The sequence below is a fragment of the Acinonyx jubatus genome, chromosome A2 (genome assembly GCF_027475565.1).
Source record: "Acinonyx jubatus isolate Ajub_Pintada_27869175 chromosome A2, VMU_Ajub_asm_v1.0, whole genome shotgun sequence".
NCBI classification, from domain to species: Eukaryota; Metazoa; Chordata; class Mammalia; order Carnivora; family Felidae; genus Acinonyx; species Acinonyx jubatus.
This window is the reverse complement of record NC_069383.1, coordinates 125,925,412-125,937,933: the sequence shown is the minus strand read 5'-3', so window position 1 is coordinate 125,937,933 and position 12,522 is coordinate 125,925,412. Positions and strand designations below refer to the sequence as shown.

Genomic DNA, 12,522 nt, shown 5'->3' with positions numbered 1-12,522 from the left:
CGGTCCGTGAGTTCAAGCCCCACGTCGGGCTCTGTGCTGACAGCTCAGAGCCTGGAGCCTGCTTCGGATTCTGTGTCTCCCTCTCTCTCTGACCCTCCCCCATTCATGCTCTGTCTCTCTCTGTCTCAAAAATAAACAAACACTAAAAAAAAATAATAAAAAATTGTAGAGGTCACTCAAAGTAGAACGTGCCTCTTAAATTGTAGCTAAATAACAGAGATCAAATTTTTTAAAGTAAATTCAAGTCTTAAGCCTTGAATTTATTGCTTAGGGGAAAAAAATCAGAGAAATCTTCAGTTTACATTCATTTCTTATATACTTCAAAACATAATCAAAATTTTGGAATTCTATGGAAGACATATTACTAATTCACTGAATGGACCAGTGAATCAATTGACATTTCTTCTTTCACTTGTGACAAATTTAGCAGGCTGTGACGAAGACCAGAAATGTATACAAGCTTTGAAGAAAAGAAAACCAGGGAAATGCAAAAGATTATCACTAGACTGTAATTTTTTTATTGAAGTATAGTTGACACACATGTTACATTAGTTTCATGTACACAACGTGGTGATTTGACAAGTCTGTATGTTACGCTCTGTGCACCTCAAGTGTAACTACCATCTGTCACCATACAACACTATTACAGTACCAGGGACTATAGTCCGTCCCTATGCTGTTGGTTTTATCCTGGTTTCTTACTAATTCCGTAACTGGAAGCCTGTATCTCCCGCTCCCCTCCACCCATTTTACTATCCCTGCATCCTCCCCCTATGGTTCACCTGCAAATCTATCTGGTCCTGTATAATTTTTAATTACCTTACTTTGATCAAGAGTGCTGATCTGTTCCGTATCTTGATTGATAATGAATTATCCTGCCTGTTTGGAACCAACTGAATCCTGCCTTCTCCATTATAAGCCATATTCCCTATCCTATTGATGCCCTCACTCTAATTTTTCCCATTCACAATCTCTACCATTTACCATGTTTGCTCGTGTGGTACTTGAGACTGACTTGGATGTGCATCTATCGCCCCACTCAACGGCTGGTCGTAGGGGCTGATCCTCCTTCTGAATCCCGTGTCCCAAACCCCTTCCCACACACTACTTCTGATTAGTTGCTGTCAAAAGTGCCTGTTTTAATCAAACTGACAGCCTCCTTGGAAGGAGGTGCCTCTTCTCCAGTCAGGGGTGTACAAGGGATTTCCTTTCCTCATCAGAGCCAAATACATCTCAAAGCCCATCTGTAGCCTCCAAACTTCTCCCTGCCACACAAAGAAAACAGACACATTTGCTCACTGAGTCCAGTCAGCCTACCGTCTGGACTGGGGACCGTTAACACTTTAGATGCCGTCAGGGGCGAGGGTGTGCTCATGTCCACCTGAGGGAAGCCAGCACTTCTCAGCCCTGACTGACTGTTGGTCATGCGGGGAAGAGTAGGGGAAGGGTGTTATTGGCAGAGTTGCAATTTTCGAATATGGCCAGAGACCCAGACTTCTCCGTAAAAACCTCATTTTTCAACGTCGGCCGCAAATTCCAAACATTTTTAGACACAGTGATAGTTTGAACAAACATCCTCTTGGCCACATCTAGTCTACAGGCTGCCAGTTGTAGAGATCACCACTCCCCACCCCACCCCACCCCCAAAATCAAGGGAACCTGAATAATAACTCCTAGCTCTACAGTATTTGTAAAAAAAAAAAAAAAAAAAAAACTAACCAATAAGGAGCACCAATCATGTGCTAGCCATGGAAGTGCTTTCCATGCATCACCTCATTGTGATTCTCAGCCACCCTGATAATGATGAAAGACACTTAGAAAGTTAAGACCTTGTCTAAGCTTCCCCAGCCAGGCAGTAGCAGGATTGGAACTTGAGTCTCAACTTTAAACACCACCAGCTTTCCCCTAAAACCACAGGATTTGCACCTAGAAACAACAATAGCACAAAAGAGACCTCACAGGAGGGGCCTCTTAGGCCCTGGGGAAACCAAAGAGATGACATTACAGATCTTCGTGTCATTTACTAGGCTCTACACTGCCAAACCTGTTGTTTGGAGGTCAGTGGTCCAATGTGGACATCTCTGAAGTCAGAAATAATACTGTCTTCAACCACATTTCAAATGATTCACCCCTTCAGCATGACACTTGCTAAAAACTGGTATTTGACCTGCCAAAAGTAGTCAGATTGCTGGCCACCAAAGGCATCTGCAAGCAAAAGGGCCCTTGATGATTGATGATGATGATGATGATGATGATGATAAGGAGGAGACGAAGAATTTTTAGACAGTAAGCCAAAAACGTTTTTTTTTTTAATTTTTTTTAACGTTTTTATTTATTTTTGAGACAGAGGGAGACAGAGCATGAACGGGGAGGGGCAGAGAGAGAGGGAGACACAGAATTGGAAGCAGGCTCCAGGCTCTGAGCCATCAGCCCAGAGCCCGATGCGGGGCTCGAACTCACGGACCGCGAGATAGTGACCTGAGCTGAAGTCGGACACTTAACCGACTGAGCCACCCAGGCTCCCCCAAAAACGTTTTTAGAAGTGTTCACTCACTGGGGCGCCTGGCTGGCTCAGTTGGTTAGGCGTCCGACTTCGGCTCAGGTCATGATCTCACAGTCAGTGAGTTCGGATCCCGCATCGGGCTCTGTGCTGACAGCCCAGAGCCTGGAGTCTGCTTCAGATTCTGTGTCTCCCTCTCTCTCTGCTCCTCCCCCACTCACTCTGTCTCTGTCTCTCAGGGATGAATAAATGTTAAAAAAAAAAAAAATTAGAAGTGTTCACTCATTGATTCCCCTTGCATCTATAGGTTTCATGTTTAACAAGTTGATTTGGGGGTGCTTGGCTGGCTCAGTAGATAGAGCGTGTGACTCCTGATCTCAGGGTTTGTGTGTTTAAGACCCATGTTGGGTGTAGAGATGACTTCAAAAAAAAAAAGAAAAAAAAAAAAAAGCAGATGGGCCACCTGGGCAGCTCAGCCACTTAAGCATCCTACTCTTGATTTGGGTTCAGGTCATGATCTCACGGACATGGGATCGAGCCCTGCCATCTGTCAGCACAAGCCTGTTCTTTCTCCCTCTCTCCCTGCCCTTCCCCAGCTTGTCCTCTCTCTCTCTCAAAATAAATAAACTTAAAAAAAAAAAAAAGGTTGATTTTAGTCTTATTATTTCAACATCAAAGAGAGAAAAAAGGTTCAACATCAAATGGATCAGAAGTGAAGTATTTTTACAGAAGAAGTCCAATAACCTCATCCAGCACTCTTTCTTAATTAAGTTAACTTAAGCAACTTTCCATATTTTCCTAATGCTTATTTTTTGGCACAAATTAAAGCAAAAGCAACCGAATCCAAAATTAGTGCACAGGCCAGTTGTGATTTTTATTTGCCTTAATTTCACTTGACAATAGAGCCATTGTGAAGGATACACTTCCTCACAGGAGTTCCAGCTCTTTCCTCTTACACTAACCCATTCAACAACAAGCTTCAAATTATTTACAGGACTGTACGACTATAGGAGTTTTTAACCATGTATCAACCCACTGCCAGCTTTCAATTCCAAATGCAAAAAAGAAACAAACAAATTCAGAAAACTTCTAGGCACAGTCTACTATGAATTCAGAGGGCATTTTTTTTCCTGGAATTATGTGGGCTGTATTCCACTCTACTTGATGCAGCAGACTAAGCCCTGCATCAGACAGGTCTTACAAAGATGGAATATACAACATGAGAAACGCAAGACAGAGGTAAGCAAAGAACTCAGCTAGGGATAGCACTGCCATCTCAGCTCATTCCACTTTGTACTTTCTGTCCCCTCACTCTGGAATATCTTTCACAAATATTACCGCCATTGCCTCTGGGTCTTGTGACCTATTCAATGACACCTAACCTGAACAGTCTATCCACACCCCCTATTTCCTGACAGAACTCCCTTCCTTCTTTTATTTTTTATCCCAGCACTTAGCACCACCCGACATCTTGTGTACTGACTCCTTGGTTTATCATCTACTCATCCCCCGTTAAAATGGCCCGTCCAGGAAAGCTGGACTTTTGCCAGTTCCCTTCGATGCTACATCCTTAGCATCTAACAGTTTCATCAGTGAGATCTTTTGAACGTAACTAAGTAATAAACAAGCGAACAAATGATAGATCATTAATGACCGTGCCCACCAGAATGTAAATGCCTGAGAGCAGGGCTCCTGTGTGTGTCTTAGTCTCCCTATAGCCTCCACAGCTCCATACCTACAACAGGTACCGGCATACAGTGATGCAGGGCTGAAGCAGTGAGCGGATGAATCACACACTCCAGTTCATTCTGTGGCCAAGCTATTTCCATTGGCTGGAAATAGCCATGCTTCTCCATGTGCAGTCAAGACTGGAGCGGAGTTTCAAATTCAAATACTGCTTATTTTTGATAGGGACACCTCCACATCTTTGGAGGTAAACTCTGTAGCTACTTAAGGGCATCTTTTACGTGTTAATATATTGACTCTTAAAAGAGTACTATGGAAAGGAACAGACTCATTCCAGTCACCTCATGGGATGGGGTGTTCGTGGAAAGGAATATGTTTAGGGGAACCAAGGGAAAAATGGTGATCAGATCTCAGAAGGTTCACAGAGGAGTCTGTGAACCTTGAAGCAGAAGGCTCTCAGCCTTACCCTAAGGTAGCCCTACTTCGCTTGCAGGCTCGTATTTTGCCATACTTCTCCAAGATTTCCTAATCTTGTCCTCACCTCTTGTGAATAACACCTTTGGACACTGAAAATTCCTGATCACCTTTCTGGCAATGAGGATTAAAAAAGAGTGAGGATTCCATCTCCATGTTTCTAATGGTATGTCATTCAGTCTCCCTGAACTACTGTAAGACATGTCTAGTTTACAAAGGACAGCACTGAGAAAATCAATTTTGCCTTGCCAAGTGCATGAGGCTGTGTTATTGCTCAGAATGTTTGCTGCCCTTCCCTGTGTGAGGATTCTCCTTCTCTGTCCTAGGGATGTCAGACTTGATCAAGTCACTTACTAATGACACATGGCTGGGAGGGAGCATGCCCCTTCTGAGCAGAAGATTCAGGACCATCACCTGGATCTATGTCGTCTTCTCCTTCTGCCTGCACACAGACATGTCCCAGGCAGTGGGCCACTCCTTCAGCCTAGCTTCTGGAAGGCTGAGGGCACAGAAAACAGCTGCTGCTGACCCAAGATGGACACATGACAAGAGCAAGAAATAAACCACTGTTGCAAGCAGCTGAGCTTTTCAGACGATGCGACTGCAATAGAACTTAGCCTAAGCAGAACGGTACTCTGATGATCCTTTGGCAGTGATCCTTCTACCCTGTTATCAAACATGTAAACAAAGAATTGGTGTCGCCTTCACAATAATCAAGGTTTCCACCTTGATTACACCTGAAGGGAGACTAACTGGCTCAGCAGTGGCAAAGGCCAACATATTTCAGCCAAGTCATGGACCCCCCCACCCCACTCCCAATGCTTAAAACATCTGAAGTGAAAACAAAGACCCCAGGCAAGATAAACACAGACACACACCCACAGAAGCGGCTTTTTGGGGATAGAGTAGCTTGTGAAAGTCTCACCTGACAGTTCACATAGGCAGACGGCAGCTTAAGAACAAATCAAGTTCCATACAGGCCCATAATTAGAGTAATTACACACTTAATAACCTGCATTTCCTAAACTGTCCTTCATGTCATCTGTTGCTATGTATGGTGTAGACCCTGCACGTAATGTATACCTTGAAGGTGACTATAGAATGGTATTTATTATGCACATGTACACAAACAAGCAAAGCAGATTCCAGGTATGCCCTGGAGGCACTCGGCTTAGGATTCAACTGCAGGTAAAGGAAGAATTTACAAGGATATAACTTTGGTGTTTTCTACTATTACGTATTATGTAACACCAGTGTTAAAAGAAAATATGGTATGACCTAGATAGGCTCCGTTAAAAACACGCATGTGCATGCGCGTGCACACACACACACACACAATTTAATAAATGTGACAGATATAAAAGCCAGGATGTTTTTGTGATGCTAAGTTGACTCTAGAAAAACCCCAAGGAATGTTACTGTAATTTCTTTGTTTGGGCTACAACTTTTCATCACGGTAATCAATACCAATGTCTACGCCACAGTACTCCACAATAAGCCAATTCTGACAGATATGGCATCTGTTAAATTTAATGACTCACAGCGTTCACGTGTACACCAAAGAGATGTCGCAAGTCTCCTTAAGTAGCCAGATTAATAAAATTGAAAGATTCCCTGCTCCTTATCAAATTCTCCTGGAGTCCCTACAATAGCAAGGGTTGACCAGATGGAAGAAGAGGAAAAATTCCCACAGCTGGATCTCCAGTAGTAAACTTTGCGGTGGTCCAGAGCCCGCCCAAACAGCCCAGCCATCACTTCTGCCAGGGCAGGCACTCTGAGGATGTGGCTTTGCTGGCATGACAGGTATGTGTGTCATTCTGGAGCCTCTGTGGTACCCAAGGAAAAAAGACTCAGACGCACATCTGAAACCTCTGCCCCCTTGCAAAGATTTCCAGCTGTTTCTAATCCTGAGCACTGAGAAACTTATTTTAAGAGACAAAGGTTTCTTTAAACCAATATCCATAATTTAGAGACTGGAAGGAGAGTCCTATGTCTAGAATGCCACATGTGTTTTTCAGATGTCCTGTCCTTAAATCCCCCGTGGTGGCAGGTTCTCCACAAGAACATGTTTCCCACACTCAGGAACAACTGCATCAGAGACAAAAAAGGGAATGGACCCAGAGGGAAATCTGACCCAACAGATCTACTTTACTGGGTATAGGGGTAGTAGACACCAAGGTCTTGACCACTCCAGGAAACATGTTATGCTCACAGAGAATTTCTCCTATACTGCAAGAGTCCTTTTCCTTGCATATCAGCCTCGGGCCACTGGAGAGGCTTCTAGGGCTGGTGTTAAGATGTGTAACCACGTCTGAGGGGGCAGTTACCCTCTCCCTTGGTCCTCCACTGAAAGGCAAGGACCCATACCGTCAGCGCTCAGAAACACTGCATGGTTCTTAGAACTGCACTTCTCCATGTGCCTCTCCTAAAGTCCAATGACGTCAGGGAGTATGAGTTCCAGCCAAGAGAATGTGAGAAGAGATGTGCCTCACTTCTGAGCCTGGCCCAAAGAAACCTCTCCTTGGATCTTCACTGGCTTTCCCAGGGAAGAGAGAGACTCAGGAGATCTAGAGAAGGTGGGCTCTGCACGGTGGGAGAAGCCTGGGTCCCTCAACTGGGGCAAAGAACAGAAATGAGGGCATCTGGCTGTTGATGTGAACAAGTGATAAACATTTATTGTGTTGGACTTGTGAAGTTGGGGGATTATTTGTTATAGCACTTAGTCTATTCTAATACAGTGATAAATTTGCTTTAATTGACCAGATGGCTTTAATCTACAAGGCACAACTGTCAAATAGCTGGGAACATGTGGAGACCGGGCATCAAACAAAGCCCAGGCAACAGTCTTAACTTTCAATCTTTTGGGGAACACTATCCAATCTGGACAGCACTAGTTCAAGAACAGCCAACAGAATCCAACTATTATCTTCTTTAAGAGACACGGGAGGTCTCTGTTTCATGTTCTCCTTGAGTAGAAGCTGCCACCACGGGGGATTTAAGGACAGGGGCATCTTAAGAACACACGTGGCTCTAGACACAGAACCCTCCTTCCAGACACCAAATCACAGTTATGTGATTAAGGAAACCATGTCTCCTAACTCATGTTCAACATCAGCATTCAATTCACCACTAGGGCTTCAGGAACCAAAATGATTCTTTAAAGCTCTAACACATCTTGACTGGGGATGGTCACACAGTAGACGCACAAGCTGTGTTCACTCGTCCCGGGCCTGGGCTGTTACCTCACAACCTAGGATATGCCGTGATGCATTCTAATTTATTTCCCACCTCCATTTTACCCTTCAGACTTCCGGGAGTTTGCATGTGTTTTCCAGCAGCCACAAAGACATCCTCTAATTGCTTCTGAATGAAAGCAGAGACTTCATTTCCTTGCACATAACAGGACGCATTACGCACATTTCCAGCACAATGAGGCTGTCTCCCTTCCTATGAATTCTGGGCAGGGGCTCGCTGGCAAAGAAGAGCTTTTTCAAATCAAAATAATACTCCTTAAAAAGGCAATCTAGTTTTTTCAAGTTCTTCAAAATGAGCTTAGCCAGAACACCCATGACTCCCATCACATATATTTACCTGATGTACTTTTATAGGAAACATAATTCAAAAATTGCAGGCCGACTTTGACACCATGTACTACGCATTTTTAAAATGCACTTATGAAGTCGAGCCCTCTCTTTTGTGGTTTCCTGATGCTACTACCTCTCGCTCAGAGTAGTTCCCTGGTCTTTCCTTAGGTGAGTCAACGCAGTTAACCTGCAGCAAAATAAAGAAAGCACTTAAGGCTGGAGCAAGCCTTATTTTACATCTACTTTTCTCCTGCATAGAACATTTGATTTCTTCATCTGGTTTTAATCTTACACAACGATGTAGGTAAAGGCAAACTCTATGACCTGGTAATTAAGCCCTCATGGCAGCCCAGCAGACGCACACGAAACTCTTGCTAATCACTGTGATGGGCTGGATGTCCTCATCCAGAGGGCTGTATATCTTACAGGGTCTTGAAAGCTACTTAATCGAAATGCTTACACAAAGACACACACCGGACAAATGGCTTTCTTGTCAGAAAGCGTATTCCCAAAAGTGTTATTTTTAGCCCCAGTGGGCTTTGACCAGAACAGTATATGGCTCTGCCCCACCTCCAACCCCTATGGGAACACGACCACATCCACAAATCTGTCCCTAACCTTCAAGGCTGACAAGGAACTTGTGTATTTTCAAGGGTCAGCTTCACGGACTTTACCGTACTTATTAAAACATAACATAAGGTAATTATTCTTCAGACTAGGCAGTTCCCTCCCATTTGAGCCCTTAGGTAGGTTTTCATATTCTCCTAACTACTTAGTTTTGAACCACAAAATATTTAGGGAAGTGACATTTAGGGACAGTGTGGTAGCCTGAATAAATTTTAAGCATGCGAAGTTTGCCACGTTTATAGACGTCACTATAGAGAATCAGGTTTTTTGTGTTTTTTAAGTTGTAATTTTTTAACTGTATATATTCATTCTGAGACAAAGAGAGAATGAGAGAGCACGCAAGCCAGTGGGGAAGGAGCAGAGAGAGAGGGAGAGAGAGAAAGAATCCTAAGCAGGCTCCACACTGTCCTCGCAGGGCCCAATGTGGGGCTTGAACTCATGAACAGTGAGACCATGACCTGAGTGGAAATCAAGTCAGATGGTTACCCGACTAAGCCAACCAGCCACCCCTCAGAGAATCACTTTTAAAAAAAAGTTGTGGTGGGTTTAACATGGCCACAACTTGTCTGTTTCTCCTCTCATCAAGAGGTGAAATCAATTTACTCACTGCCAATCTAGGCTGGCATTATGACTAACTTTGGCGGAGACCTCGCACCTTCTACTCTTCCCTCTCCATGTTCTGAGACTGCCCCATCAAAAAGCCTGTTAGCCTCGGTGAGCAGGAAAGACTACATGGAGAGAGGGACCCATCAACATCTAGCACCAATCGCTAGACTGCGAGTTGGCCATTTGGACAATCCAGCTGTTATATGAATGAATCCAAGTAAGGCCAGGGGAAAAACGGCCCACAAAATCCACAGAATTATGAGGAATTATACATCAATGTTGTGTTAAGTAACAGACACAGAAATGGTTCTGTACACAGCGAGAGGTAACTGAAACCAAAGGCAAAAAAAGGGACAAGAGACTTACTTCTTATTCCTAGTGGGTAGATCTGTTATTCCAAGAGTCACATTGACTGGAAAGCAGTCTTTTAAAGGTTAATTTTGAAAGCGATCAGTAAGTGGTTAATTGTGGATAGGACAAATATCCTTTTATACGGTGAAAGGGAAAGTATGTTGAAATGCTGTCTGGATGAGGATTTACAGCTCAGAATGAAACACCCTGTGATATATAGGATTCAAGAAGGGCCTGACTCTAACAAGTCAGACAAAAGTCATGATGGTATGCTCTGGAAAACTACAGGATGAAGAAAGGAGCTCTCATGAGGTGACAAAGACACTGGTGTGAACTATGCAAGGGAAGTTTTAATAAGACTGTTTTATAAAATAAGATAGTAAAAAGGCAGTATTTCTAATTTAACATGTTATCTTGTGTATGACTCACCGGAGATCCTTAATGTGTAGAGCTGAAACATTTTATGTTATGAGTTAATACTTCACTATTTCATCTCTACCTGTAAAAGTTTACATATTAAGGTTGGCCTCTTCCAAAACAAAACAAAAGTTGTTCTCTGTTTTTCTCATTGGGGAAATGCTAGAATTTGGCCTCCATTTGGGTAGGTATTTTATATGGTATTTTATAAAATGATAAAGCTCAAAGATATAATAAATGGAGACTACAATTTGGCGGAAGTTACTCTGAGGAGGTACAAAAACTATCATTTTTTGGAAACAACTGTGGTGAATTAAATTACCCACCAAGATGCCTTTTTATCCAATTCTCAACAGAGAATTGCCCATTACTAGTAATAGAGGCAATGAAATGGTCTATCCTAAGGTACGCTAAAATTCCCTGTGGAGCAAAGAGGTTGTGGGAATTTGTGGTAAACCTGAAATTCCATTTATGGAGATGAATAAGAGCTTTGAGTTAAATGTCAGCAAAAATGTTGCCTAACCTCATGAAAATATGCTCTGCAATGATTTTTCGTCATCTAAGTGTGACTCACCTGTGGTATATATATTTGTAAACCCTACTAAGAGATCCTGCTTTAAAGGCACATGTTCATTGTAGAAAATATGAAAAAAATTAAGACTATGAACAGACTGTTCCCATTATTTTGCCATTCAAATATGCCCAATTTAGCTAATACTTACTGAGTGCTGACTGTAAGCCAGACAGTGCAATTCTTTACAAATATGAATTCATTTAATCCATCTAAGTTCATGAGTTATACATGAGATTGACTGACTGATTTATAAATGAGGAAACCAAGGCAGAGAGAGCTAAAGTTAACTTTTATTTCCACGGTCCATGGTCTGTTACTTCCAAGGTCCATGGTCCAATAGCCTTAAAAAGGAAGAGTTGGATGTTCTGGCTCAGGCTCTCACTACATACGGTGCTGACAATGAGCTGGCATTCTCCTACTTTCCTTCCAGTCTTTTTTTTGTATGGTATCTATGATGTACGCACTCCAGACTTATACTGAGATTTTTTTTTTTTCCAGAGCCCTAATAACCTTCTGTCAAAGTCTCACCTTTGCCACAAAGTCTTTCCAGGTGTCTCTAAACCCACACTGATTTCTCCTAGGTGGCTAATTTAGCCATTTCAAACATTGAGTATTTACACTGAGGAGTTAAGTTCAATACATTTCACAGGTCATTAAGCACAGGGTGCAGGAACCACATCTTATTTTTTGTCTCCCAACTTTCTGAAGAGGTCTAAAATTTTGTAAATGCTAGAAACGTCTGGGTGCTTGACATATTTTCAGCAGAGGAGGATATTAAAAGAGTAGTATGTGAGTAACTGATTTCCAAAAACTCTTTGGAAATATTCTAGACCTTGGATGAAAGAGATGTCATGGAAAGTGAACTTGGGTGAAAGCAAATAGAAGAGTAATCTCAAGTTTCTCTAGAGAAGAACTATGTACAATGCGGTCGATGTTGGGATGGGTCTCCAAAATTCTAGAAATGACATGGGCAGAAAATACATAATAAAGTTCTCACTTTGATGGCATTATTCAATATGGACAGAGAAATGCAAAGCACAAGAGAAATCAGCATGTTTTACAGGTCTCTCTGGATGACCAGAGAAGCAGAGAAAGCAGCAGGTCAGCAGGGCCTGGGCAGGAGCACACTGGGGTGTTTGTGTTGCTAAGAACAAAGGCCCCACCATCACACAGCCTGGGTTTCAATGTCAGCTCAATCACTCCGTACCAGTAAATCTTTAGCAATGGATTTTTCTAGAAGATTTCTAAGTTAAATTCAAACAAGTCATTCCCATGGATCAAGGCACCATAAAAGGTCATTCTAAGACCCACTTGCTGACAATCACTGTATGAAAAAACACACATACTATCTTCACAGAGTTGCATGCAACGTCATCTGAATTGGTACTTTGTGAACCCAAAACACGTCACTTCCAAAAATGGAGTCAGCCATGGCAAACGCTGCTACGGGCACCAGAAGTGTGGGCACTTCTGGTGACTTCAAGTTATTCTTTTGGATTCACGTTCTACAGATTTAATTACAAATATACACAGCTCGTATTCACGGAGAGCTTTAAGAAGGTCAACACGACACCCAGAGACAAACGTCAAGGGCACATATTTTCCGTTGTTCCAAGTATCACTAAGCAGAGCCAAGAGGGGTCTAGGATCCAATTCAGCAGGCAGGCAAACCCAGAGCCCTGCGCTGTGAGGCGGGCACCTAG

The 12,522-nt window shown here is 42.8% G+C and overlaps 1 protein-coding gene across 2 annotated transcripts in view; it reads right to left on the bottom strand.

Annotated features, from left to right (window-relative positions):
* Positions 1–12,522, bottom strand: part of PDZRN3 (PDZ domain containing ring finger 3) — a 239,239-nt gene that overhangs the window by 144,030 nt on the left and 82,687 nt on the right. The gene's annotated exons all lie outside the window — the stretch shown is intronic.